Raw genomic sequence first — 23,951 nt, forward strand, 5'->3', positions numbered from 1 at the left:
CAAGGACCCACGAAAGGTACTGTGCTACCCTCTAAGCATGGAGCTGCAATCTGGTCCTTTGCTGAACTATCCTGTGTGCGGGTGCAGGTGTTGGAGTGTGGAAAGGAGCTCCCAACTTACCAGGATGGTGGGGCACTACACCTTAGGAGAAGGTGCAGTACCACTGTGGCGACTGAGCCTCAGGGGCGCCACAGTATCATCTGTATCATCTGCAAATATCGATATTTTATGTGTAAACCTTCTACCAGATCGTTAATAAATATGTTGAAGAGAATAGGCCACAACACCGACCCCTGCGGTACCCTACTGGTCACAGCGACCCAGTTAGAGAATATACCAATTATAACCACCCTCTGCTTTCTATCACTAAGCCAGTTACCCATTTAGGCTATGTGCCCACGTTGCGTGTTAAAACGCAGACTAAAATCCGGACTCCTTCCCAGAAATCGCGCGGGTTTTTCTGCGCGATTTCACCGCAATTTTACAGCGATTCTGTTCGCGATTTTGCCATGATTTTCTCAAGCGCTTTCCAAGCGATTTGAAGCATCGCTTGGAAAGTGATTGACAGGTTGGTCACACTCGTCAAACATAGTGTTTGATAAGTGTGAGCAGCTTTTTACTATTGAGGCCGCCTATGCGGCATCAATAGTAAAAGATAAAATGTTAAAAATGATAAAAAAATAAAAAATCGGGGTATATTTACCTTCCGACGTCCCGCGCTGCCATCCCGGGCCACAGCGTTCCCAGTAATGCCTTGCGAGACCTGTGATGACGATGGTCTCGCATTACTATAGCGATCTCGCGAGACCGCTAGAGTCACGCGAGACTACGTCATCACAGGACCTTGCCGCAAGGCATTACTGGGAACGCTTAGGCCGGGAATGCAGCGCGGGACGTCGGAAGGTAAATATACCCCGATTTTTTACTTTTTATTCTTTTTTTTACAGGGGTATGGTACCCAGGGCCTGGAGGACAGTCTCCTCTCCTCCACACCGTGGGTACCAACAGCACATGAGACGCTTAACTTCCCGCATGGTGGTCATAGCCACATGCGGGAAGTAAACGATTCTCATGCATTCCTATGGGTGCGGAATCACGGCAATTCTTTGCGATTCCGCACAAAAGAATTAGCATGCTGCGATTTTTTCCGCGATGCGATTCCGCTGCGGAAAAAAGCGCAGCATTAGCACAGCATGTGCGGAATGCCATAGGAATGCATGGGGTGCGTCATGTACAAGATTTTTAAATGTTTTTGCAGCGTTTTCGCGCCGAAAATCGCAGCAAAAACGCTTAAAAATCGCATCGTGGGCACACAGCCTTACACACATTTTCCCCCAGACCCAGCATTCTCATTTTGTGTACCAACCTCTTGTGTGGCACGGTATCAAACGCTTTGGAAAAATCAAGATATACCACGTCCAATGACTCACCTTGGTCCAGGCTATAGCTTACCTCTTCATAAAAGCTGATTAGATTAGTTTGACAGGAGCGATTTCTCATAAACCCATGCTCTATGAAGCCTGGGCTGTCAATCAAAGTTGGGGAGTGGAGATTGAGGGAAAACAAGCAGATGGGAAGGTGTATATAAATGACTGGTCCTGCCATGATGCACCGAGTCGTTCTGTGCTGACAGAGTCCCTTTAAACAACAATAGGTAACATCGATACAGATTCTTGTGAACAGCAGAGATCCTAATCAATGGAACTTGCATAGCCTATACATCTGTGTGAATGTCTTTTGTCAATATAGAACTTTAGGGAGAAGCAATTGTTTGGATTTTATTTTCAAAGTAAATGTCATGTTTGTAAAGGTGTTTTAATGCTGATTAAACCCTCCCTTTCTTGTAGAAATCTGGTTTGCTGTTTTAGAGAAATCCATAGTTAAAACTGTATGCTAAGTGCACAGGGCGGGCTCTGCACTTGCAACTATTCTGCTTCTCTGCATTTTCCCCGCCTGCTCCTTCCCTTTTGCCTCTTACTGACAGGTCACTGAAACATAAATAACCTAGATACAGACGGTAAGCAGCGGGAAGGAGAGAGGCAAAAAAGCTGTGAGTACACTGCCCTCCTTATTGCACTTGTGGCTCATTAGCATACAATTTCAACAATGGATTTCTCAAAAACAGCAAAACAGATTTTTGCAAGAAAAGTAAGGATTTAATCAACATTAAAGCAGCGTTATATACATGCTATTAGTTTGGGGCGTAAAAATCTGATGACAGGTTCTCTTTAACACAAATTGGGATTGACACTGCATATCTTTGGGAACAAACTTAGCTCTTTAATATTAAAGCTACCTGACATCCTGGTGTTGATATAACTTCAAGTTGTGCAGAAAAAGAAGCAAATTTATGCCATTTCAGACAGTTTTAAGGCAAATCTCTGATGGATCCAGTTCCAGGTGTCTGCGGTATACATGTAAAAGACACATTTTATTATGTTCTTCTTAAGTTATGCTTTTGCGTCGGATCCATCATCATATAATAGACAGTGAGGCTCTGATATGTATCACCGGTCAGAATGATGATGGCTCCTCTTCCTGCTCCCTCCTCTCATGGAGCATTTATCTCTCACTGCTCAGCTGACTTTATGATCCCAGTTTAGCAGCTCCCTCCTTCTTCCTATTCCCTGCCCAGCCGGTCACCCTGAGCACAATACACTATTAGCCGAGATAATAATATCCTGTGCAGACTGCAGTCTTTCCCATAACGCTTTATAGAAATGAAAGCATTCAGAAATATGATTAAATGCTTTCTCTTCAGGCTTCCATTGCTTAGTTCGGAACTGCTGATAATTTATTTCTAAATGTAAATGACAATACCATTGTTAATTACATTATAGTGTCTGTTTATGTATGAGCTCAAATGGGCTGTTACACTACCCCACAATCCCATTATCCGTGTTCCCTAGACCAAAGGATCGAGCTGTGATGCCCAGCAGTCAGCTATTAGAGAATTGCTGTGCCAGACATCAGAGTGCACTATATCACAGGCTTCCATACACATCATTGGGTGGGCATTGCGCTCAGAGGATATGGTTTGGTTTTCAAGTGAATCCAATGAGTATTTATAGGGAGTATCTACTTGTAAGGGCCGCTCATCACACCATGTACAAAGGAAACAAACTACAAATCAGAGTCTGCACAATAAATATTCTAAAAATGTAGATGGTCTGGTTTCAAAATTAAAGTGGTTTTCCACTACTTATGTAAGAGTTCACAAAGGCTGTTTTAAGCCTCACGCATGTCCCGGTAAACGTTGATAAATGTTACTGTTTTACTCTGTATATATGTTTATGTAACTTAATGCTGCTATGAGTCCATTGTATATAGGGAGAGTGCAGTACTTAAATTAGCCCACTAGAGGGGGGCACATTAGGATTAAGGATAGCAATTAGTTAATATAGGAGGGGCCAACTGTGGGTAAGCCAGTGAGTTCCCGGACCCTGTAACGTTAATCAAGAAGCCCAGCTCGTCCAGGGCTTAAGAGTAGTGAAACACCAGAAAAGGGAAGGAATGCAGGACAGCTACATCATGAAGACCGTCAGCTACATAGGCAGACGTCTGAGTGTCTGGGGCGAAACAGACAGGGAACTCCTAAAGCTGGTCAGACTGGTCTGATGGATAGCTGCGGTGCTGGGAAGTACTGTTATGATTGAGTCACCGTAGGAGGCAAAAACAGAAATGCTAGCTAAGTCCATAAAACCAGAGAAGTTGGCAGCTATCGGATTGCAGACCCCTGAACCTATCAACACAACTAGCAGTAGCCGTGGGGGGTTCCTATGATGCCCTAGACCCCTCGATCACAGCCAGAGAAATAGCTAGGCCTAAAGAAAGAAAGGGGAAAACTAAACTGCCCCAGAGCAGACCCCAAAGCAAAAGGCAGCCCCCAACATATAATGACGGTGAAGCAAGATGAAAACACTAACACAGGCAGAAAGATAGACTGAGCAAAGACGGGGCCCAATCTAGCTAGATAGGAAAGGACAGGAAGGCTGCTGTCTACAATCCGTGAAAAACCCTATGAAAATAAGAGCCAACAGACTGACAGTAAAAAAAGGCCCTGAAGACGCTAGGCTTCAAAAAAGCTATGTCAGTACTAGGAATATTCTGAAGACAGAGCTACAGGCAAAAGGAGATTCAGCTCACCCCAGCAGGGAATGGCAGAATCCAGAAAAGCAAGGAAAAACAAAAACAAAACACTAATGCAAACAGGCAAAGCAGAAAAACTTAGCTTAGAGGAGCAGGAATCAGACTGGTGTCCTAGAAGTCCACAGAGAAATCACCCGCAGGGCAGAAGGGCGTCGGCAGCCTTATATCCAGTCCGTGACTCCACTCAGCCAGTCATCCTCATCAGGTTCAGGTGCCTGATAATCAGGCTCATTACCTTCCTTCACCAGAATAGGGAGTTCACCAGACCTCAGTGACGAAGGGGAAAATGAACTCACAACAGTACCTCCCCCTTGAGGAGGGGTCACCGAACCCTCAACCACGCCACCAGGGCGATCAGGGTGAGCCCGATGAAAGGCACGCACCAATCTTTTGGCATGAATATCAGAGGCAGAGACCCAGGAATTATCCTCCTGACCATAACCCTTCCACTTAACCAAATACTGGAGTCTCCGTCTAGCCAGACGGGAATCCAGTATTTTCTCTACCTCATATTCCATGTTACCCTCAACCAATACAGGGTCCGGAGGTGCCACCCCAGGAACAACTGGTTCAACAAACCTCTTCAACAAGGACTTATGGAACACATTATGGATTTTAAATGTGACAGGAAGAGCCAAACGGAAAGAGACCGGATTAATAATCTCCAAAATCTTGTAAAGTCCAATACATTTAGGCTTAAACTTAGGAGAAGCCACCTTCATAGCAATATTTTTTGATGATAACCACACCATATCACCAATCTTAAACTGGGGACCAATGGTCCTATGTCGATTGGAAAACCGCTGGGCCTTTTCCTGGGAGAGAGATAACTTATCCACCACTTGGTCCCAGATCTGGTGCATTCTCTCCACCACAGTGTCAACACCTGGGCAGGCAAAAGGCTCCACCTGCCCTGAAGAAAATTGAGGATGAAACCCAAAGTTACAAAAAAAAGGTGACATCAAAGTGGCAGAACTAGCTCTATTATTTAAAGCAAATTCGGCCAAGGGCAAAAATGAAACCCAATCATCCTGATCAGCGGAAATAAAACATCTCAAATATGACTCCAAGGTCTGGTTTGTTCTCTCTGTCTGCCCATTGGTCTGAGGGTGAAAAGCAGAGGAGAAGGACAACTGAATTCCCAGCTTGGAACAGAAAGTCCTCCAAAATCTAGACACAAACTGAACTCCTCTGTCAGATACAATGTTCTCAGGAATCCCGTGTAAGCGAACCACCTGTTGCAAAAACAGGGGAACCAACTCAGAGGAAGATGGCAACTTAGGGAGTGGCACAAGATGAACCATCTTAGAGAATCTATCACAAATCACCCAAATAACAGTCATTCTTTGAGAGACCGGCATATCAGAGATGAAATCCATTGAAATATGGGTCCATGGCCTCCTGGGGACAGGCAAAGGCATCAACAACCCACTAGAACGAGAACAAGATTTAGACCGGGAGCAAGTCCCACAGGACTGCACAAAATTCCTGACATCATGAGACAAGGTGGGCCACCAAAAAGAGCGACTCACCAGATCTCTAGTACCAAAAATACCTGGATGACCAGCCAATGCAGAGCAATGAACTTCAGACATCATTCTCTTCTTCCACTGGTCAGGAACATACAACTTTCCACTGGGACAACGCTCAGGTTTGTCCTCCTGGAACTCTTGCAGAGCAAGTCTCAAATCGGGCGAGATGGCAGAAAGAACTACCCCCTCACCTAAGATGGTAGAAGGCTTGGTCACCATAGGAGAATCAGCAAAGAAACTCCTAGAGAGGGCGTCTGCCTTGACATTCCTAGTTCCAGGAAGAAAAGAGAACACAAAATCAAAACGTGTAAAAAACAAGGCCCACCTAGCTTGTCTAGGGTTCAAGCGTTTAGCCGACTCTAGATAAATCAAATTCTTGTGGTTAGTGAGGACCACATCTTGATGTTTAGCTCCATCCAACAAATGTCTCCACTCCTCAAATGCCCATTTCATGGCCAACAGTTCCCGATTCCCCACATCATAGTTACGTTCAGATGGAGAGAACTTTCGGGAAAAGAAAGCACAGGGATTCATTTTAGCTGTTACAGGATCCTTTTGGGACAAAACAGCTCCTGCACCAATCTCAGAAGCATCCACCTCTACCTGGAACGGGAGTGAGACATCAGGTTGCCGCAAAACCGGGGCGGAGGTAAATCTTCGCTTCAGCTCCTGAAAGGAAGCAACAGCCTCCGGAGACCAATTCAACACATCAGCACCCTTCTTAGTCAGATCAGTCAATGGCTTGGCAATACTAGAAAATTTTGCTATAAATTTCCGATAAAAATTAGCAAAACCCAAAAACTTCTGGAGGGCCTTTAAAGAAGTGGGCTGAACCCAATCATAAATGGCCTGTACCTTGGCCGGGTCCATTTCAATAGTTGACGGAGACAAAATAAATCCCAAAAATGAAATCCTCTGTACTCCAAAAAGGCATTTCGATCCTTTGACACACCGGGAATTCTCCCTCAAGATCCGGAACACAGTCCGAATATGTTCCACATGAGAATCCCAATCCTTGGAGAAGATCAAAATATCATCCAGATAGATAATCAAAAATTTATCAACAAAGTCTCGGAAAATATCGTTCATGAAGCACTGGAAGACAGAAGGGGCATTAGTGAGCCCAAAAGGCATCACCAGGTACTCAAAATGTCCCTCCGGAGTATTAAACGCCGTCTTCTATTCATCCCCCTGCTTAATGCGGATAAGATTATACGCCCCCCTGGGGTCAAGCTTGGTAAACCAGCAAGCACCTCTAACTCTAGAGAATAGATCCGAAATCAGGGGTAACGGATACTGATATTTAATAGTAATTTTATTGAGGGCACGATAATCAATACAAGGCCTTAAAGAACCATCCTTTTTGGCCACAAAAAAAAAAAACGGCACCTAAGGGTGAAGAGGATGGTCTAAAATGACCCTTCTCCAACGCCTCCTTAATATAGGACCGCATAGCCTCGTGCTCGGGTACAGATAAATTGAAGAGCCGACCCTTGGGAAATTTACACCCCAGGCTTAGTTCAATTGCACAGTCATAACTCCTATGAGGAGGCAAGGACGCAGACTCATTCTCACTAAATACATCATAAAAGTCCGCCAAATAGTCAGGAACTTCATGCGACTGAGGAGAGGTGGAAAAAAACGGAGCCTCACTAAAGGTACACCGACAACCCCAACTCACCACAGACACAGATTTCCAATCCAAAACTGGATTATGAATTTGCAACCAGGGAAACCCCAGAACAACGGCATCATGCAGACCATGCAACACCAAAAATCTGCAATTTTCTTGATGGTCTGGGGCGACCCGCATGACCACCTGGGTCCAAAACTGAGGTTTATTTTTAGCCAAAGGAGTAGCATCAATCCCCCTCAAAGGGATAGGCGTCTGCAGAGGTGTCATCGGAAATCCACAACGTTTAGCAAAATCCAAGTCCATTAGGTTTAGCGCTGCTCCTGAATCCACAAAAGCCTTGGAGGAAAATGTGGACAGGGAGCAGATCAGAGTAATTGCCAGAAGAAACTTAGGTTGAACACCACCAACAGAAAACGTGTGTGCAAAGCGTTTCTCTCATTTAGGACAAACAGAAATAATATGCGAGGCATCTCCACAGAAAAAACACAGCTTATTACGCCTTCTGAACTCCTGACATTGCGCCTTAGGCAAAACTCTATCACATTGCATAGGTTCAGACGTCTGTTCAACCGGTGGCAACACCTCTCGTGCAATCCTGTGTTCACGTAAACGCCGATCAACCTGAATGACTAATGACATAGAATCGTCAAGACCAGAGGGAACAGGAAATCCCACCATAGTACCTTTTACGGCTTCTGACAAACCCTTCCGAAAGAGAGCAGCCAAGGCATTATCATTCCAGGTAGTAAGGACCGCCCACTTTCGGAACTTTTGACAGTACAACTCTGCAGAATCTCGACCCTGGTTCAATGCCAACAGGGTCTTTTCAGCCTGATCAATAGCATTAGGTTCGTCATACAACAACCCCAAAGCTTGAAAGAATGCGTTCACATTAGTCAGAATAGGATCATCTGGTTTCAAAGAAAACGCCCAATCCTGGGGATCGCCACGCAGCAAAGAGATGACAATTTTAACCTGCTGCGCGGAGCTCCCTGACGAGTTAGGCTTCAAGGCAAAAAATAATTTACAATTATTTTTGAAACTCAAAAATTTAGATCGATCCCCAAAAGGTGTAGGGATCTTTGGTTCAACAGCATGCAAACGAGCAAGGTAGGCGGAAATTCCCCGCACTTCCGCAGCGAGCTGCTCCACACGATCAGACAATTGCTTTATCTCCATTGAGAGAAAAAAAAAATTCCCCCTACGGCCTCAGAGATATAGAGGAAAGAATATACGCACACCTTTTTTTTTTTTTTTTTTTAAACACAATTCTTTCCTGCTATTGAGTACCCTATGATCTGCGGTATGACGGGTGATTCTGTTATGATTGAGTCACCGTAGGAGGCAAAAACAGAAATGCTAGCTAAGTCCAGAAAACCAGAGAAGTTGGCAGCTATCGGATTGCAGACCCCTGAACCTATCAACACAACTAGCAGTAGCCGTGGGGGGTTCCTACGATGCCCTAGAACCCTCGATCACAGCCGGAGAAATAGCTAGGCCTAAAGAAAGAAAGGGGAAAACTAAACTGCCCCAGAGCAGACCCCAAAGCAATAGGCAGCCCCCAACATATAATGACGGTGAAGCAAGATGAAAACACTAACACAGGCAGAAAGATAGACTGAGCAAAGATGGGGCCCAATCTAGCTAGATAGGAAAGGACAGGAAGGCTGCTGTCTGCAATCCGTGAAAAACCCTATGAAAATAAGAGCCAACAGACTGACAGTAAAAAAAGGCCCTGAAGACGCTAGGCTTCAAAAAAGCTATGTCAGTACTCAGGAATATTCTGAAGACAGAGCTACAGGCAAAAGGAGATTCAGCTCACCCCAGCAGGGAATGGCAGAATCCAGAAAAGCAAGGAAAAACAAAAACAAAACACTAATGCAAACAGGCAAAGCAGAAAAACTTAGCTTAGAGGAGCAGGAATCAGACTGGTGTCCTAGAAGTCCACAGAGAAATCACCCGCAGGGCAGAAGGGCGTCGGCAGCCTTATATCCAGTCCGTGACTCCACTCACCCAGTCATCCTCATCAGGTTCAGGTGCCTGATAATCAGGCTCATTACCTTCCTTCACCAGAATAGGGAGTTCACCAGACCTCAGTAACGAAGGGGAAAATTAACTCACAACAAGTACGGTGCGATCCGGCAGCGTTCCAATGTAGGCAAGGGACAGCGATTGTCATACTGTGTAAAGAGCTGAGTGCTATATCCAAATGTGAAATGGACGAGCTGTGTCAAGTATTGAGTAAAGTTAACTGTTTAAGTTGGACCTGAACTCTGCTTTGTCAAGTAACCGAAGCAAGGAACCCTCGCCGACTCAGAGAGGACCCTGAGGGCCAGTCAGAGGGACTTTGTGTGTATGTCGTGGGTGGCCAGGGTGCGACTAAACAGCTATCATTGCAGGCCACGACTACGGCCCCGGCTCTCCTCACATTAGACAAGCCCTTCTGAATCCCTATGTTTTCCCCCAATAGAATAACACTTATACTCACCTCCAATGCCGGTGCTGTTGAAGCAGTGTTGACTCTGGCTTTCCTGGGGCTCGTGTGACATTGTTATGTAATGTAATACCTGCGGTCAATAAGCTGCCACTTCACTCTCCTTTTATACGGACGTAATTGACATTTGAGGGAGACAGCAGCAGCAGCTCTCATTTCCTCCTAATGTATTGATTTGTCTGAAGGAGGGTAGTGAAGTCAGTGCTATTTGGCCGCAGGGATCGTGTGACATAACAATATCACGTGAGCCCAGAAAGAGTCAGTGTCAACACCATTGGAACGATGGCAGCACCGGAGGTGATTATAAGTGTTATTTTATTGGAGGGAAACAATGATTCAGAACTGTTTATCATAGTCGACAACCGCTTTAATGTAAGGGTACCGTTACACTAAGCGATGCACCAGCGATCCTGACGATATGGATCGCTGGTGCATCGCTAAGTGGTCGCTAGTGAGCTGCCTTGTAGTTGCTACTAAAGAAGAGGTCCGGAGTGCTAAAGATGAGAATTGGTCAAGCAGTAAGGACAGTCCCTGGGAGACCAAAAGGGAAGTTCAGCACTGGTGAATGGCCCTGAGCCTGAGGCATGCCTAACAGTGAATAGAAGCATCATAAAGAGCTTGAAATGGAACCTCTAAATACTCAAGGAACTCCGAAGAAGTAGAAAATGTATGTGGGCTTTAGGCTTTGTGCACATATTGAAGATTTGCGTTCAGAATTTTCTGCACAGAATCTGCATGTCTTGGCAGAATCCACAGGTCAAAATCCACGCTTTTTTTGTGGATTTTGTTCATTTCTTGTGCGGATTTCCTGCGGATTGGCATGCGTTTTTACCCATGCTGATTTCTATAATGGAATGGGTGTAAAAACGCATACGGATCCGCAAAAAGAATTGACATGCTGCTTAAAATAATCTGCTGCGGATTCCGTGTGGATTTTTCCGCAGCATGTGCACAGCTATTTTTTTCCCCCTTGATTTACATTGTACAGTAAATCACTTGCGGATCTGCAGCAAATCAACAACGTGTGCACATAGCCTAAAGGGCCTGTCACACTAAGCGATATCGCTAGCAATATCGCTATAACTTGTGACGTTATAGCAATATTGCTAGCGATATCGCTATGTGTGATACTTACCTACAACCCGCTCCCCCGCTGCTTATCGCTGATCGCGCGAGAACAGGCTGGACTGTTTCTCGTCGGGTGCTTCCTGCGGCGCTTCCTGTTGTGACGACAAGCGACGTGTGGACGCGGGTGGGAGGATGCAGGATCGCCTGGTGTGACAGGTAAGTAGCGACCCCCGTCCCCAGCGATGTCGCCGGTGAGATCTGCCTGTGTGGCAGCTCACTAGCGACCACTTAGCGATGCACCAGCGATTCTGACCGCGTCATATCGCTGGTTGGGATCGCTGGTGCATCGCTAAGTGTGACAGCACCTTAAAGGTTACATGTAATTGGAGGGAATACACAGCACCTATACCAAGTTAGTTATATACTCTGAGTCTAAAATCTCAAGTGACTTTGTGCAGAAGGCCCTGCAGATCTGGAATATGGAGCCACAGGGACTTTTTTGCATTTATAGTTTTCAGGAGTCAGTACCCTTCCGTGCTTCTAGGTCGCAATCATTTATATTCTGAATATCACCTGTTCCAGATTACTGATATCACACGGAGAGAACATTGGCATAGCAGAGGGAATGCTTTCCCTGTAATCTCAGATTCAATGAAGACATGCAGAGCATCTCTACAACAGAGTTGTGTGTGTGACAGAAATGTGCACTTTTGGAATCAGCTCTATTTGTTTAAATGGTTCCTGCCATCTTTAAGATTTCATTCTCTAAATTAAGTTAGATAATTAGGTGTAAAACTGTTTTGGCATGAGATGAAAAATCTCAAACATCTTTTCTTACATGAACAAATATATGAATGGACAGTATAGAGGTCTTTCTAATGATCTTTTTACACCTTAAGGCCTCTTTCACACATCAGGTTTTCGCCGTCAGGCTGGAGTCACACACAACCAATAAAAAAATCGGTCAGATTTTAACGGTACGAAATCGCACAAAGGTTTCTTGGACAGATATCCGTCTCTCATCCCATTTTCCGGCGACGAACCGATTTTATTCGCATCTAGGCATCAAATTGACATCCAATGCCAATGCCTGATGCTCTATCCTGTAGACCTGGAAAAGTCTTGCGATTTTAATCGCAAGTCACACGTGTGGTGCGTTTTCCATGCGATTTTTTATCGCATCCATAGACTTGCATTGTCGAATCCGATCCGAAAATCGGTGACAGCATGCTGCGATTGTCTCGGTCCGACGTTCGGATGTGATAAAAAATCGCATGATGTGAGCTGCCCCATAGAATAAAATGGGTTCGAATGCAATGCGATTTTTTATCGCATTGCATTCGACCGTTTTTATCGCTAGTGTGACTCCGGCCTCAGGCGCGATCCGGCTCTTTTGACAAAAACCGGATCCGGCGAAATGCAATGCCGGATCCGGTTTCCCCCCCATTGACTTGCATTAGCACCGGATCGTGCCGGATGGCCATGCGTTTCGTCCGGTTTTCGCCGGATCCGGCAATGTGTCGCAATCCGGCGTCTGGAAAAAACGGCTACTGTAACGTTTTTTGTCTCCGGCGAAAAAGCCTAATTTTGATATTTTTCTCTTTTACTTTAACAGCCTTCACAGCGTGCTCCCGACTCTGACGGTGAGGATGGAGGAATTGATGTTGACCAGCTAATCGATCTCGTCAGAGAAAGGGAGCCGCTATAGAATATGGCTGACCGCCGCCATGCTGACCTGATAGTTACCCGACGGCTCTGGGAGGAAATCTGTTCGCTCCTTGTGGACCGCTGGGAGGACCTCGATGCTCGGGCCCAGATTAAAGAGCGTAAGTATATACAGTACCGGTTGCTTGATGTAAACCAGTGTTTCCCGAACTACAGTCCTTGTGGTCCCCACGGATCATGTGTTCAGGATTTCTATTTACTATGGAAATCCTGAAAACATGACCCCTGGGGACCATGAGGACTGGAGTTTGGGAAACACTGATGTTGTATACTAACCACTCCTTTCTTGTTTCAGGGGACAGAATTGTGAAGCGGTGGCGGTCTGTGAGGGATCATTTCAAGAAGGAGTTCAATAAAGAGATGCGGGCCCCGAGTGGATCTGGAGGACGCAGGAGCAAGTACAAGTACGCACGAGCCCTGTCGTTCCTCCGGGATACAATGGTCACCAGAAGGTAAATATTACACACCACATGTAAAAAAAAATGTTTAGATGTAAAAATTTTTTTTCAGCCAGGGCCATGCCATGTCACTATTTTAATTGTTTTTTTTTCTCTTTATTCCACAGCACGGTGAGCAGCACTCGGGAGCCTGCACGGTTGGACCCTTCTGAGGTGATCCCTGAGGAGACCGGCACCGAGGGACACTTCAGCCGCCCCGGTACATCTGCACCTTCCCAGCCTTCCCACACATTAGACCCATCTGTCCCATCCACCAGCACAGGAGCATCGTGGCCGACAACATTACATGGAGCTGCTGGTGAGGAGATCGCTTTCCCTTTACCCCACCCTTCTGCCCCTGCCACCTCTAGTACACCTGCGGGTACTGGGCGGCAGCGGCAGACGGGTCAGGAAAAGACTTATGCGCCAGAGTTCTTGCATCTGAATGCATCTTTCCAGAACTGTCTAAAAGTCTTGTCAGAGCAAATCTCCGCAGGCTTTCAGCAGATCAACTCCAGCATTCTGGAGGTGAAGACACTTCTGCAAACCATGCATTCAGAAGCAAGATCTTCGCCCAACCACACCTTTTTTCAGGTCTGTTGTGGAGCGCATGGAAACGCGCTCTCCTAGCCAGCAGATGCATGTAATGCATTCGTGCCATGGTGCTCTCCAGCACGTTACCTCCCAACCTCCTCCTCCCACCCCAGTAGTTCCTCCACCTGCACCCCCTCCAGCCACTTTCCATCCTCCCCCTCCTATTACATACCAGCCACCTCCCCAATACCAGCAACCTCCCCATTACCAGACATCTCCCCACTTCCAGCAACCTGCCCCGTACCAAACTCCTTCCCCGTACCAAACTCCTTCCCCATACCACTTTCCATCCACATCATCTGCTCCTACAGTCCCTGCCCAACCCTCCACTCCACCACCCACCACCTCTTCTGCCTCCCACATGTCCACCCATTCTCTAGCTTTTTCCACACCTTCACCTCTAACTGTTCCTTCCCCAACACGATCCCAGTCCTCTCTCCACACTCCCAGTGTCGAAGTGTCCCGCAGCCCCTCCAGCAGTATTTCCACCCCACACTATACAAATTTATAAAAATGTGTGTTTTTAAATAAATGACCAATTTTCTGGTTTAAAAGGTTTATTAAAAAAGTTTTAAAATTTCAAAAAAGTATTCTAAAAAAAAAAATTTTCAATAAAAGTTTAATTATTGTTTTACACTGGTTGTCTGTCATTTCTTTCTGCGGCGAAATATGGTAAAAAAAAAGGTTAAATACAGGGTATTTAAAAGGTAAAAAGGTTCTCAAAACCAGGTATATAACTGTAGGTTAAAGGTAAATAAATTTTACCTTTTTGCCACAGTTGTGTTCCTGGTTGTGTTTGAAGCAAAGTATTTCACCAAAAAAAGTTGTGTATCTTGTTGGTGATTTCCTAACAATGTACACAACTTTTGTTAAAAGGTGAAATACTTTGCATAAAACACAACCAGGTACACACCTGTGGCCTAAAGGTAAAAATAGTTAAACCAGGACAAGATAGCCAACTTTGGTTGGCAAAGGTACAGTATATACTGTTGGTACAGAAGGTACACATGTTTGGTTAGGGCACAAATCTTTCACACTCTGTCATCCTGCCAGTGTATGACATAAAGTATAGTGCAAAATTGTCCCTCATTACTGAAACCGTCACAGAACTTCTAGTGGTAATGTTCTGGTAATCTTGCAAGGTGGTTTCTTCAGAGGTGTCCTCAATGGAAATGGGTTCCTTGCAGATAACAAAATTGTGGAGTACCACGCACGCTTTGATCACCTCATCAACAGTTTCTGTCTTCAGGTTGATCGCAGTCAAAAGGACCCGCCATTTGGCTGTCAGAATACCAAAGGTACATTCAACCATTCTTCTTGCTCTTGTGAGGCGGTAATTAAAAATGCATTTTGTTCTTGACAATCCTCTGCTACCATACGGTTTCAAAAGGTGTTCTGACAGCTGGAAGGCTTCATCCCCTACACAGACAAATGGCATAGGTGGACCAGATGTTTGCGGCAGCGGTCTAGGGGATGGGAACTGGAAGGTGTTTCCATACAGTTTACGCCCCATGGCAGACAGTTTGAAAACTTGAGAGTCATTTGAGCAGCCATAGGCCCCAATATCAACAGCAATAAATTTGTATTCCGCGTCAGCGATGGCCATGAGGACAATTGAAAAATATTTCTTGTAATTGAAATATTCCGATCCCGATACGGCTGGCTTTACAATGCGGATATGTTTCCCGTCCACAGCGCCCAAGCAGTTCGGAAACTGACATATCTGTAGAAAATTTTCAGAAATTTCAATCCACCTCTCTGTTGTGGGCTCTGGTAAAAACTCTTCAGCTAAGGAGTCCCACAGTGCACGGCATGTGTGCTTAACTATTCCAGATATGGTGGAAATCCCGAGTCTGTACTGGAAATGCAGTGACGAAAGGGATTCTCCAGTTGCAAGAAATCTGTGGGGAATTAAAAAACAATCAATTAGTTTAAAATAACAGCATTACATACCAAAACTCAGCTATAACACTTGGAGAAACAAACTACCACCAACAAGATTGCAGTGAAAGTGTGCTCTGATGCGAGCATATCCAATAAATGTGGCTTACCTTAACCCCTTCACCCCCAAGGGTGGTTTGCACGTTCATGACCGGGCCAATTTTTACAATTCTGACCACTGTACCTTTATGAGGTCATAACTCTGGAACGCTTCCATGGATCCCGGTGATTCTGACACTGTTTTCTCGTGACATATTGTACTTCATGTTAGTGGTAAAATTTCATTCAAATAACTTGCGTTTATTTGTGAGAAAAACGGAAATTTGGCAAAAATTTTGAAAATTTTTGCAATTTTCCAACTTTGAATTTTTATGCCCTTAAATCACAGAGATACGGCACACAAAAAACTTGATAACTAACATTTCCCACATGTTTACTTTACATCAGCACAATTTTGGAACCAAAATTTTTTTTTGTTAGGAAGTTATAAGGGTTAAAAGTGATTTCTCATTTTTACAACACCATTTTATTTTTAGGACCACATCACATTTGAAGCCACTTTGAGGGGTCTATATGATAGAAAATACCCAAAAGTGACACCATTCTAAAAACTGCACCCCTTAAGGTGCTCAAAACCACATTCAAGAAGTTTATTAACCCTTTAGGTGCGTCACAGGAATTTTTTTGAATATTTAAAAAAAAATGAACATCTAACTTTTTTTCATAAAAAAAATACTTCAGGTTCAATTTTTTTTATTTTACCAAGGGTAACAGGAGACATTGAACTGCAAAAGTTATTGTGCAATTTGTCCTGAGTACGCAGATACCTGATATGTGGGGGGAATGACTGTTTCGGCGCATGGCAGAGCTCAGAATGGAAGGAGCGCCGTTTGACTTTTTCAATGCAAAATTGGCTGGAATTCAGATTGGACGCCATGTCACGTTTGGAGAGTCCCTGATGTACCTAAACAGTGGAAACCCCCCACAAGTGACCCCATTTTGGAAACTAGACCCCCCAAGGAACTTATCTAGATATCTGGTGAGAACTTTGAACCCACAAGGGCTTTACAGAAGTTTATAACATAAAGCCATACAATTAAAAAATCATATTTTTTCCACAAAAATGATCTTTTCACCCTCAATTCTTATTTTTCCAAGGGTAACAGGACCCTAAAAGTTATTGTGCAATTTGTCCTGAGTAAGCTGATACCCCGCATGTGGGGGTAAACCACTATTTGGGCGCATGGCAGAGCTCGGAAGGGAAGCAGCGCCATTTGACGTTTTTGGCTGGAATTGAGATCGGACACCATGTCGCATTTGGAAAACTCCTGATGTACCAAAACAGTGGAACCCCCCACAAATGACACCATTTTGGAAACTAGACCCCCTAAGGAACTTATCTAGATGTGTGGTGAGCACTTTCACCCCCCCAGTGCTTCACAGAAGTTTACAACACCCGGGCGTGAAAATAAAAAATTCGTATTTTTTCCACAAACATGATCTTTTAGTCACCATTTTTTTATTTTCCCAAGGGTACCAGGAGAAATTGGACCCCAAAAGTTGTTGTCCAATTTGTCCTGAGTATGCTGATACCCCATATGTGGGAGAAAACTACTGTATGGGCACACGTCGGGGCTCGGAAGGGAAGTAGTGATGTTTTGGAATGCAGACTTTGATGGAATGGTCTGCGGGTGTCATGTTGCCTTTGGAGAGCCCCTAATGTACCTAAACAGTGGAAACCCCCCACAAATGACACCATTTTGTAAACTAGACCCCCCAAGGAACTTATCTAGATGTGTGGTGAGCACTTTGAACCTCCAAGGGCTTCACAGAAGTTTATAATGCCAGGGCATGAAAATAAAAAAATCGTATTTTTTCCACAAACATGATCAATTAGTCCCCAATTTTTTTATTTTCCCAAGGGTAACAGGAGAAATTGAACCCCAAAAGTTGTTGTCCAATTTGTCCTGAGTACGCTGACACCCCATATGTTGGATAAAACTACTGTATGGACACACGTCAGGGCTTGGAAGGGAAGTAGTGACGTTTTGGAATGCAGACTTTGATGGAATGGTCTGCGGGTGTCATGTTGCCTTTGGAGAGCCCCTAATGTACCTAAACAGTGGAAACCCCCACAAGTGACCCCATTTTGGAAACGAGACCCCCTAAGGAACTGATCTAGATGTGTGGTGAGCGCTTTGAACCCCCAAGTGCTTCACAGAAGTTTATAATGCCCGGGCATGAAAATAAAAAAATCGTATTTTTTCCAGAAACATGATCAATTAGTCCCCAATTTTTTCATTTTCCCAAGGGTAACAGGAGAAACTGGACCCCCAAAAGTTGTTGTCCAATTTGTCCTGAGTACGCTGACACCCCATATGTGGGAGAAAACTACTGTATGGACACACGTCGGGGCTCGGAAGGGAAGCAGTGACGTTTTGGAATGCAGACTTTGATGGAATGGTCTGCGGGTGTCATGTGCGTTTGGAGAGCCCCTGATGTACCTAAACTATTGAAACTCCCCACAAGTGACCCCATTTTGGACACTAGACCCCCCACGGAACTTATCTAGATGTGTGGTGAGCACTTTGAACCCCCAAGTGCTTCACAGAAGTTTATAACACTCGGACGTGAAAATAAAAAAATCATTTTTTTCCACAAAAATGATATTTTTGCCCCCAATTTTTTATTTTCCTAAGGGTAACAGGAGAAATTGGACCCCAAAAATTGTTTTGCAATTTGTCCTGAGTAGGCTGATACCCCATATGTGGGGGTAAAACACTGTTTGGGTGCATGGCAGAGCTTGGAAGGGAAGGAGCACCATTTGACTTTTTCAACTCAGAATTGGCTGGAATTGAGATCAGACGCCATGTTGCATTTGGAGAGCCCCTGATGTGCCCAAACAGTGGAAACCCCCAATTCTAACTCCAACCCGAACCCCAACACGCCCCTAACCCTAACCCTAGCCCTAACCCTAGCCCTAACCCTAGCCCTAACCCTAACCCTAGCCCTAGCCCTAACCCTAACCCTACCCTAACCCTAACCCTAGCCCTAACCCTACCCCAACACACCCCTAGCCCTAACCCTAGCCCTAACCCTAATGGAAAAATGGAAATAAATACATTTTTTTTATTTTATTATTTTTCCCTAACTAAGGGGGTGATAACGGGGGGTTTGATTTACTATTTATGGCGGTTTTTATGTTTGGCGGCTGTCGCACGCTAAAAGACGCTTTTTATTGTAAAAATAGTTTTTGCATCACCACATATTGAGAGCTATAATTATTCCGTATTTTGACCCACCGAGTCATGTGAGGTCTTATTTTTTGCGGGACGAGTTGACGTTTTTATTGGTACCATTTTCGGGCACGTGAAATTTTTTGATTGCTTTTTATTCCGATTTTTGGGACGCAGAATGAACAAAAACCAGCGTTTCATGTATTTCTTTTGGGGGGGGTGCGTTTACACCGTTCTGCGTGCGGTAAAATTGATAAAGCGGTTTTATTCTTTGGGTCAGTATGGTTACAGCGATACCTCATTTAGGTCATTTTTTTATGTTTTTGTCGGTTTTATGCAATGAAAACTATTTTATATAAAAAATAATTATTTTTGCATCGCTTTATTCAGCGAGCTATAACTTTTTTATTTTTTCGCTGATGATGCTGTGTGGCAGCTCGTTTTTTGCGGGACAAGATGACGTTTTCAGCGGTACCATGGATATTTATATGCGTCTTTTTGATCGCGCGTTATTACACTTTTTGTTTGGCGGTATGATAATAAATCATTATTTTTTGCTTCGTTTTTTATTTTTATTTTTTAAGGGGTTCGCTAAAGGGGTTAACTAATGGGACAGTTTTATAGGGCGGGTCGTTACGGACGCGGCGATACCTAATATGTGTACTTTTATTGTTTTTTTTTTATTATTTCCAAAAAATGGATTTATTGGGGGAATATTTTTTTTTTTTTCTAATATATTTGGCGATTTTTTTAAATTATTTTTACACTTTTTTTTATTTTTTTTTTTACTTTATTAAATAGTCCCAGGTGGGACATCACTGTCCTGTGACAGATCGCTGAACTGTCACATCACAGATCACTGTGACAGATCAGCGATCTGACACAGGCACTGCAGAAGGCTTCCTCATGCCTGCGCTTTGCAGGCACTGAGGAAGCCAGCTTCCTGCAGGCCCCCGAAGGCCCCCGTCGCCATCTTGGATTCGGGGGCCTGGAGGAAAGGAGTCCCCCGCAGCAGCGCTGCACATTGCGCTGCCGTGGGGGGCTCAGGGAAGCACGGAGGGAGCCCCCTCCCTGTCGATGCTTCCCTTTAACCCCCGGTACACCGCGATCGTGTTTGATCGCGGTGTGCAAGGGGTTAACGTGTCGGGGGCAGTCCGTGACCGCCCCTGACACATTGTGCCGGGTGTCAGCTGTGATAATCAGCTGACACCCGGCCGCGATCAGCGGCGCTCACCACGTGGGCGCCGCTGATCGCGCCGACGTACTATCCCGTCCATGGGCATAGGGGCCCAGGTCCCATGGACTGGATAGTACGTCGGATGGCAGAAAGGGGTTAAAGTCACCATCAGACGCTCTGCGGGTGAAACAGAGAAGCGGCAATAGGTGTCCGATTTTCTTATGAGGTGTGCAATGCGCTCCACCAAGTAATCAAAATTCTCCATTTTCATCTGAACATATCCAAAAAATTTCTCCGGTTTTCGTCTAAGGTCCATGCAGAGTGTAGAATAGACCCCACGCGTCATTCTCTTGGCTGTGATGGGGTGGATCCACAAACGTCGTCTACGATGCCTGATGCGCTGCTGTCTCGCTCTCTCCTTCTCCAGAACAATCACCCTCAAACGATTTGCCTCCGCTATAAAATCCGCCAAATTCTTCAAAATATTTCCAATCACAACATCCATCTTCGCCAGTCACTTGCTCTTCTCTCCAACCTGCACTTTCTCCTCTACAACCTGTCAAAGAAGGGCTGTAGGAACACGGTATATATAGTTTTTCAGTAGCCAATCCCGTTCAGAAGGCCACAAGGGGCCTTTTTAAAAACCGGATCCGGCGTAATCCGTCGAAAAACGGATCGAAAACCGGATGAACCGGATGAGACGGATCCGGTTTTGGCTGTCATGCGCAAGACGGATCCGGCAGAAAACCGGATCCGTCACATCCGGTTTTACAAAACATTTACCGGATCTGGCGCTCCGGCACAATGCCGGAACGCGCCTGACGGCGAAAACCTGATGTGTGAAAGTAGCCTAAGGCCTCTTTCACACATCCGGTTTGTGCCGTCAGGCACAATCCGGCATGTGTGTAAAAAAACGGATCCGGTTTTTTTTACCGCCGGATGCGTTTTTTTGTCATTGAGAAGCACATGCGCCGGATCGCGCCGCATGTGCTTCCATTTGTTCCGGTTTTTACCGGATCCGGCTGAATTCCTCTGTCCGGCGGCCGGACAGGACGGGTGCTGCAGCGTTTTTTTGTCCGGCGAAAAAAGCCGGACATGGACGTATGCGGCCCTTCCGGCTCTGCGGGACAATGTTTCTCAATGGCACATTCCGGCCGCCGGATCAGACTTCTACCTGATCCGGCCACCGCATGCACGGTTTTACCCTGTGCGCATGCCTGGATATCTCTCTCTCTCTCTTTAACCCGTTCTCTCTCTCTCATACCCCGGTCTCTCTCTCTCTCTTTCATATCCCGTTCTCTCTCTCTCTCTCTTTCATGCCCCGTTCTCTCTCTCTTTCATACCCCGTTCTCTCTCTCTCTCTTTCATGCCCCGTTCTCTCTCTCTCTCTTTCATACCCTGTTCTCTCTCTCTTTCATACCACGTTCTCTCTCTTTTTCATACCCCGTTCACCGGCTCCTGGATCCTTTTCTTCCCTGGTGACCCCTTTGCAACATAGCCGTGTCAGGCGCCGTAAGATGCGCCGCATATACTTCCGGTCCCTCCGTTCACGGCTGGATCCGGCACTCCATCTTTTTGCCGCATGGCGCCGGAATGCCACCGACGGACATGTGAAAGTAGCCTTAGACCAGAGGAAAAAATGCTAAATCATCATCAGAGACGTCGATTCTTTACTATACGAGAAGTAAGACTATGGAACTCTTTGCTAAAACATGTAATGGTTGATTTTCTATACAAGTTCAATGAACTTCTGGATACATATAATATCATCAATTATGAGCGCTAGATTTTTTAGATGGGACATTAATTCACGGAACTAGCCTGGATGATAGGTTATAGTTTGAACTCGATGGTCATGTGCTATTCACCTATCCCAGCAACACCACCTATCCCAGCAACACCACCGATCCCAGAGCCCTTGCCATATGGTCAATTCCCTTTGCTGTAATCCATGTAGAAGTTTGTTAGGTTGCCTTATCATGGAAGGCCTTTTATGGCTGATTCAAAAATCTGGTGCTGTCTGAATATTCATTAAGTTTTGCTTTTATTTGCAAAGTGTATTTCTGGTGTTTGCCTCAAGGACCATTTCTCTCAACTGGCTAATAATCTCTTCAGTGAATTTGTGCTTGTTTATCATCTATCTGCATTTATTTTCCTGCTTAGACTTGCAGATAACCATTTGTTTGCTGTAACCATATCAAACTGAGACTCTTCTTACTACAATGCTGCTGCAACAGTGTGTGATCTTTTCTCCAAATAAGTGTCCAGTTTGTCTGCTCATCACTTCTGCCTGCAGTTATCAATTTGTTTGCTGATTGCTTGCCTACATATCTGCTATTTCATCTGTCCTTTGAGAGCATGCAACTTTGCCATTAACTATTTATTTGCTGTACGTCTAGGACTTACCATACATCACCGATTCCTGAGTATATCCCCATTTCTTGCTCTCAGTCTTCTGGTTTATCTTTGCTTCCATTGTCTGTCCACTATCCTCCATACTCTTATGTCATAGTCCTCGCTGATTCTCGTGCTACCCGGCACTTCCTGCCCATTGTGCCTGTGCCAGTGTTTTTCAACCTGACTTAGAGAATCCATCTTACCAGGTGAAAACATGCAAACATGTGTCTTCTTTCAAACTTAAAACTATATTCCTGATAGGTCTCAAAAATGTTACTTTTGTGAGTGACAACAAATAATAATATTACAATGAGATGAAGAATAGTACAAGATGGGACATCACCACATTGTGGCAAGGCCGTAATAGGTATGGCCAACAAACATAATTAAGTCTAACCAAATTATGTTTCCAACTCACCTGTCACAAGACATGAATTAAGCTCATGAAAAGGTTCCTTTCCTTTTTTTCTTTGAAGATAGGAAACAGAGTAGCTCATGTAAAATCACAACAGGCCACCACATTGATATCACAGTTCCATAAGATTGTTGAAAATCTTAGGCACTTTCCCCATTCTACCTCCCTTGGGACCTGCTTGGTTCTGGACAAATTGTCAAAATGTCCAAACCCTTTATAGGAGGATTTTATCATTCTAATTGAAGTGTAGTTACCTGTTTCAGATTTTTCTCTATAATCAGGATCTGCTGGCAGTGAAAGTGAACATTTTTATGCATTCAAAGGATAAAACTTTTCTTATGCCAGGTCGAATTGATTACCAATCCTTAATTGGCAAGAAAGGATCCTCACAGGTCATAAGTCACCATCATTAACCACTCATCCACTTCTCCAAGTCAAAAATGTCTCAATTATCAACTTATATTAGCTATACCCAGCCTATACCTCATATGGCAAATCGCATATTGCCCAAAATACATCAAACCTCAATCCCATTGGTCAGCGGATTGCTGTCGGTGTGAACTTCGAAATGCACCCCATAAAGGTAGTCATGTAGCCTGTCCACCACAGCACAAGTTAATGCTAGGAACTCAAGTTTATGTGCTGGGAAATTGCGCTCACTTGGAGTCAATCCTCGACTGATATATTAGACAGGTCGCAGGATACCACTGTGCTCCTGGTACAAAACTGCTCCAAGCCCCTCAAAAGAAGCATCCACATTAAGTAAATATGGTTTATTGACATCCGCATAGGCCAACACTGGTGCCTGTGTCAAGCAGGTCTTAAGTTTTTCAAAGGACTCATTACATGCTGGTGTCCATATCTCTCCGAAGGGCTCATTTACCTTGAATTAGGTCTTTATTGCAGGCTTCTTAGAGCGAGCTGTCCCTCGTGAAGGGAGATACCTTTGGGTGAGAGCAGTTAAACGCTTCGCTATCTTGGAATAGTGTTGCACAAATCGTTGGTAGTACCTGCAGAATCCTAGAAAACATCTGAGCTCCCACAATTTGGTGGGTTTGGGCCACTCAACCACAGCTTCTACTTTAGCCGGATCTGTAGAGAATCCTTCCTAGCTGACAATGTATCAATACAAAAATGGTGGGGGGAACAA

The 23,951-nt window shown here is 44.8% G+C and overlaps 1 protein-coding gene across 1 annotated transcript in view; it reads right to left on the reverse strand.

Annotated features, from left to right (window-relative positions):
- Window positions 1-589: 589 nt before the first annotated feature.
- LOC141080515 (fibrinogen-like protein 1-like protein) overlaps window positions 590-23,951 on the reverse strand; it is a 76,640-nt gene continuing 53,278 nt past the window's right edge. Inside the window, exon 4 of the transcript XR_012228956.1 lies at window positions 590-703. The gene's annotated coding sequence lies outside the window, so the exon portion shown is untranslated. The remainder of the gene's footprint in view (window positions 704-23,951) is intronic.

This window comes from Dendrobates tinctorius, unplaced genomic scaffold (assembly GCF_039654945.1).
Source record: "Dendrobates tinctorius isolate UK_male_01 unplaced genomic scaffold, ASM3965494v1 ptg000016l, whole genome shotgun sequence".
Taxonomy (NCBI): domain Eukaryota; kingdom Metazoa; phylum Chordata; class Amphibia; order Anura; family Dendrobatidae; genus Dendrobates; species Dendrobates tinctorius.